This window comes from Plutella xylostella, chromosome 3 (genome assembly GCF_932276165.1).
Source record: "Plutella xylostella chromosome 3, ilPluXylo3.1, whole genome shotgun sequence".
NCBI classification, from domain to species: Eukaryota; Metazoa; Arthropoda; class Insecta; order Lepidoptera; family Plutellidae; genus Plutella; species Plutella xylostella.
The window spans coordinates 1,777,444-1,784,072 of NC_063983.1; the positions used below are offsets into that span (position 1 = coordinate 1,777,444).

The window sequence follows — 6,629 nt, forward strand, 5'->3', positions numbered from 1 at the left end:
CTAATACCATTTTAACACTTAAACCTGCTGTTAACACTAATTTCATTTGTTAACTCATCTTTATCGCTTTATGTTAGAACTGAGATAATTATAACACAGTTATATAGGTTAAAGTTATAAAAATAGCTGTAACTGAGGGTAAAATGTTTGTTGGGAGTCTATCCCGGAATTCCAACATTTAATGTCGATGTGAATTTCGAAAAAAAAGCATGTGTTTAGTAAACAATTAGATGAATAGTTTAATCCCTAAGCAACAAAGCAATTAATTAAATAAGGAGCAGAAAATCCCGTAGCGACATGGCACGGCGGTCGTAACCTGATCCGATCATACAATAATTATTATTATAATTCTACCGGGAGCCCTATTCTGTACTAACACGCGATGTTTACCACAATATCAACGACAAAGTGTGATGACCGCGAAGTTTATTCTTACGGACAGAAAGTGATATAAATTTAGACATAGATTTAAGGTCGATATAAGCTTAGTCCACCAACCCGCACTAGGCCAGCGTGGTGGACTAGGCCTAAAACCCTTCCTTCATTGGAAGGAGACCCGTGCCGCGTGCCCCAGCAGTGGGGACGTGATGGGTCGTGATGATGATGATCATAAGCTTAATGTTTCTTTCTGCAACTCGGGATTAGTGGAGGAGTGGTTTGTGTGCAAGGCAAAAAATCTTCGTCATCGTCTAGTTTTTACCCGACTGCCGAAGGAGGGTACCTAATGTTTATGCAATTTCAGTGGTAAATTTTAACCTCGCACACCGCCCCGCTAGCCGCTCCGGTCGGTATGACCGGCAGCCTTAGAGGTGTAGCGCTATTGTATCTAATAACTGAAAATCATTAGAACCCTTCTAGGGTCGTTGGAGTGTTCAGAATACGGTTTCTACTTCCGGTTCCTGTGCGACAGGTCGATGACCCCTCGCGTGCGGTCAAGAAGGAGCCTACACGAGAACGTGAGCTGAAGATTTCAGGTCTAGACATATTACAGTTAGCATATTTTTATGATTTCTGGAAGGATAAGTTTTACTTCAAATTATACTTAATTATACTTAGGTACTCCCCGCTTAACAAGAGCCTTTGTCTTTTAAAAAGGTAAAAAATACGGAAAGAATTTCCTTAATAAATAATTAGATTGGTAATTAAAATGTATGATGAAATACGAATAAGTACGTAAGTAGTTCATGAAATAATGCAAAACTCAACGGTTTAACAAATCTTAGATCATTCAAGGCAACGGACTCCTAAAACACATTATTCATTATAAAATGGACTATATTTTTCAGTTGAAGCTCGTAACGCCAACAGGAAGTTTGAAAGTTATTTTTTCAGCGAAGTCCTGAAATTACCCTGAACCTGCAGTCGTGATGGAGTGCCTGATAACATCGACCATGCGCGGAGTCACGACCTTAATAAATTATAAATCTAAACTGCAAAAAGTTTAAGGCAAACATAATCACTTTTAAGTGTTGTGGGTTGTGGTGGAAAATTTGAGCTTTGAAGACTTGAGGGTGCAAAAACATTGTTGTCGAATTGACAATCGTTTCTCATAGTATATAATATGGAAGTCAGTCAACGTAGATTCAAAGATAATTATAAATACCTACGTTTCTTTCAGGTTCATATCAAGGGATCGAAATACAGAGATAGGTAGGGAGGAGAGGAGGGGAGAGACCGATTTCACTATACTTTATGAAATACCATGGAAGCTTTTACCTCGTACCTAAATATGAAAATAATGTTGAAGATGGGGATACAAGCCCTTCATTAAAATATGGTATTTAAAATTTAAAGGTGAAGCGAGCGTTCGTGACCAATAAATAGGTATATTAATAGTAAAAAGTCCACCAACCCGCACAAGGCCAGCCTGGTAGACTAGGCCTAAACCCCTTCCTACATTGGAAGGAGATCCATGCGCCAGCAGAGGGGACGTGATGATAATCATGAATAGTAAAAAGTATTTTGCATTCCTCGTCATAATCATAAAACGTTAACCGTAATAATTAAATTATAAATTTGACGATCGAATGGCGTAGTGGTTAGTGGGTTCGATTCCCGGCTGGGGCAGATATTTGTTTAAAGATATTAAATTTGTACTCGGGTCTTGGGTATTGATATTTATATTTAATATGTATCTATCTATGTATTTGTGTAGATATATCAGCTGTCCGATAAGTACCCATAACACAGGCTCTGCCTGGTTTGGGGTCGGATGGCCGTGTGTGAGATGTCCCCGCACATTTTTATTATAAATAGTTGAACAAACTACGAGCCACATTGTAACTTATCAGTTCCCAGTAGCAAGCCGCGGACAAAGCACTTTTGTTTCTCAAACCAAAACATTGATGTCAGCATTCACTGAATTCTTACTCGAGATAAAGTGGCTACTTGACACCGTGATTCGTAGAGAATAACATCTCGAAGTAATACTACTTAATAACTTAATTATTTTTATGAGTAAGTAAGTATTATAGCTATTACGTATTACAAAGACACTCAGAGCCCGTAAAAAGTCCACTACAAGACATTGGCCTCTTAAAATACTGGAGGGTGAATTTCCCGCGGCCAAAAATTGCGTGGCATCAATGAAATCGGTAGTAAAAAACCAAGTTATAATTTTCTAATATTTTTTTCCGGTTAAGTGAAATAGTTATCTATGTGTAGCACTAATTATTGTATTAATAGGGTTAATGGATATTTTTAAATAAAATATTAAACCTCCAAATCTTTCATTGCCGTGTCTGTCCCCACGTAACCACGTTTTGTATTATTCTTAATTGATGAAAAAATATTGAGTATTGATACTTAAACTTAGTTTCATTTGATACATTAATAGTTAAAGTATTATCAAGGAATACATTTATTGAAATATATAAAGAATATAACGAACGGTAAGTGAAAATTCATGTGTCCCAGAACTTCTGTTCATCGCCGTGTCCTAAACATGATCAAGGATATTGTTTTACCTATGAACTTGGGTGCCCCTCTGAGTGCGCTAATAGTTTCTTACAAGTGTCGCCTAACTGCTAGACGTGGCAGGAGGTTCATTGGTGGCCGCGTTTTTGCGCAATAGTGAAAATCAGTAAATTTTTTGGGGACTGGACAATTTTTCTTTCATTGCCGTGGATAGATATAACTTCTATAAAATTAAGTTTGTCTCTAGAATAAGCATTCAAAAGAAAGCTTATTGAAAATATTTACCTTATAAAGTGTTTATTTCTTCGAATAGTTAATACTTTTTTAGTTATTTATATTTAATGCCTTGGATTTCATCGCCATGCTTTCATTTCCGTGGCTTCCGTGGCCAATATTTGCTATGGCAATGAAAAAAAAGCCACGGCAATGAAAAAAAATTCATTGCCATGTCTTGTTAAATAATTTGTATTCATTGCCGTGGTTAGGTTATTCATTTCCGTGGCCAGGTTATTCATTTCCGTGACTTATGTTTTCATCGCCGTGGTATGTATGATTAGGCAAAGTAACATATCTTTACCATCTTTTACCTGTAATACAGGTAATACCGATCACTGACATTACCTACAGGACTAGTAAAATTACCTCTTTTTGCAGTGCGTTAAAACGGGTGCGTATCGCGATATATAAAAACGAAATATATAATATTACATTAATAATAACATATAACATGATTATAATGAACGTTATGTATAAATAAGATCGGTGGTAGCTCAGCCGAGTAAGCGCCCGCTTCCCACGTCAATGATGCGGGTGCGAATTCCGGCACTGACATGTACCAATGTGTTCCTTTGAATTTAAATACAATGTATACCATCACTCTTACGGTGAAGGAAAAAATCGTGAAGAATCCTGCATATCTACCTATAGATTTAGCACATCTAGATAATATGTGAACCCACCAACCCGCTGTGGACCAGCGTGGTGGGAAATAGTCCAAGCTTAGAAAGGCAACTTAGACCTTGGGGATATGCACATTGCACAAAGGTCCCATTCGAGAGAGCCAGGTGCAGGTACTTACACCTCCCACAGATATTAGAATAGAATATAATAGAACAAACATCTCTGCAGAAACTCAGCTGGATGCTAAGTGGCCTTAATGCTGCTTGCACCGTGTAGGCCTCCGTATGAACTTTGGCAAGACAAAAGTCATGTAGAATCCTTACTAATATTATAAATGCGAAAGTAACTGTGTCTGTCTGTCTGTCTGTCTGTCTGTCTGTCTGTCTGTTACTCTTTCACGCCAAAACTACTGAACGGATTTGAATGAAATTTGGTATACATACGGTATAGACCCTGGGAAAGAACATAGGCTACTTTTTATCCCGGAATTCCCACGGGAAAACTTTTTAAGGCGAAGCGAAGCGCGCGGGAACAGCTAGTGTTCACATAAAAGTGAAATGAAACATGAGTGTGTTATTAGTGTGAAATGAAACATTTTGTTTTATACGTCGCAATTCGGACCCCATAATGCTACTTAGAGAATTCCATACTATATTCTTATTTTTTTATACATACTGTCGTTCTGTCTTTCGTTCGTTCCAATATCTATCCAAATATTTCTGCCATACATACCTGTCTAAGTTTGCGTTTCCCACACAGTCTTTTTAAAAAATTGCAGTGGATTGATTCTTTCATTTCCATTGTATACAGTTCTTTCATTGCCGTGGAAGTTTGTTTCATTGCCGTGGGCCTTTGTTTCATTGCCGTGGACGCTTGTTTCATTGCCGTGAACGCATGTTTCATCGCCGTGGCACGAAATTTTTAATCATCCGTATCTCATTCAGTTTTTAACCTATCTGCTACCCATTTAGTAGGAACACTAACATTAACAAAAACTTTAATAAAAGCGTTTTTCTAATATAAAAAACCTTAAGATAAAAAAGTCCACGGAAATGAAGATTTTTTAGGACTTGTTGAAATCCACCCTGGAGGATTATTATTAAAGTATAGCTAAGCCGTCTTTAAACTATTATGTGCACCGGCTGGGGGTCGAACCCGGGATCCCGGGCACTGCAGGCAGTCACTAACCACAGCACTGTCCCGTCTTTCAATTATGATAAGTATGATGATAATATCAGCCCGTCTATAAACTTGTGTGATTTAAGGTAACTGATTAATGTATAGTTGGATGGCGTAGCTAACGTTTTGTTCTCACGCTTTTTGGGTTAGGCCGATAAAACTACGCTTTCTCTGCTCCAATTGTTTGGAAAATCTTGATAAAAAATGCGATAATTGAAAACAAATTTTAGGAATTTGCCAACATAGGAAATGTCTAATAAAAATGTAGGTACTTCCTTAAAACTGAGATAAGTACCTACATACAAAAACTAATAATCATACTAGTTTTACTTTTATAAATCGTGTATGGCATTTTAGCGGGCCGAGACCAGTAAATTATAAGGCAATTTCGACCAATTATTCTCATAGAGTGTACGCGTACACCCATGCCTTACTTACAGTCTTGATCTAGATTGTGTTCCTGGCACCAATTTATGACTCACTTAGTAAGTTTTCAGGAAATAATACGTAATTTAGGTTGAAAATTACGGCTGGACTGTACACTTGGTGTCATAAAAAACTCATTCTAGCCTATAGTTGATGCCTACCTTTTGGAGATTTAAACTAACTACTAACTGATAGGTGGACTTTGGATTACCTTTAAGGTATCGTATAAACTAGATTTTCATAAATGTATGGAGAAACGGTGTCGGCAATGCTGATAATGTGGACGCGCTTGTGTGAATTTCTATACAAAGAATACTGAATGTGATGCATCCGTTATACAGGTAAGTCAGGTTTTCAGGACACTTATGCATTTTCTCCCTATGTAAGTAAAACAAAGAAACAACACTGAACCAGCCGACACACTGACCCTGAAGCGGAAGTACTGGTTCCGCCATGTTGACGACACACGGCCGCCATCGCACTTCCGGTCATGTCCGGCCGCTTCCGGTCTAGCGGCGACCGTTTCCGGTGCGCTACTCTTACTCTACGGTGCATGAAGTAGGTGACTGCTGTAAACTATCCGTTTTTCAGGCCGTGTGTGAAACTTACAGGCGAATATATTACTTGGCACTTGGAGTAGTAAAATAAGTCATGTATAGTTTATTTTATATGTATATTTGCAAAAACAATTTGTACATGGATGGGCATAGAATACATGATATATTTTTCAGTTGATGGAGGTAACTAGAAGTAAGAATTCTGGATAAAAAGCAGTTTCTCAGGGTCTAGACCATATCTATAATTTCATTCAAGTCCGTTCAGTAGTTTTGGCGTGAAAGAGTAACAGACAGACAGACAGACAGACAGACACAGCAGTTACTTTCGCATTTATAATATTAGTTAGGATTATAAATATAAAAGGCCCTACTATTAATTGATAAGTATTTACCTAAACCTAAATTAGGGCTGAAACTGCAATGAAACATGAAACTACCACTTTTTGCTCTTCAATAAATCAGTTTTTGAATATACTTATAGGTATATAAGTTTGTTATTACTTACCTATTTATGGTAGAATCCAGAATATTAAAAGACGTTTCTACTTCACAAAAATTAACTGCACAGCGATTTTTTTCAACGAAATTTTTATTTTATAACAATAATCAAAACAAACACAATGATAAATTCTGAAACACTGATATCTGCCA

The 6,629-nt window shown here is 37.3% G+C and overlaps 1 protein-coding gene across 1 annotated transcript in view; it reads right to left on the reverse strand.

Moving 5' to 3' along the window:
- Positions 1-6,629, reverse strand: part of LOC105391649 (cyclin-dependent kinase-like 1) — a 28,222-nt gene extending 21,593 nt beyond the window's left edge. Inside the window, exon 1 of the mRNA XM_048626122.1 lies at positions 6,484-6,629. The gene's annotated coding sequence lies outside the window, so the exon portion shown is untranslated. The remainder of the gene's footprint in view (positions 1-6,483) is intronic.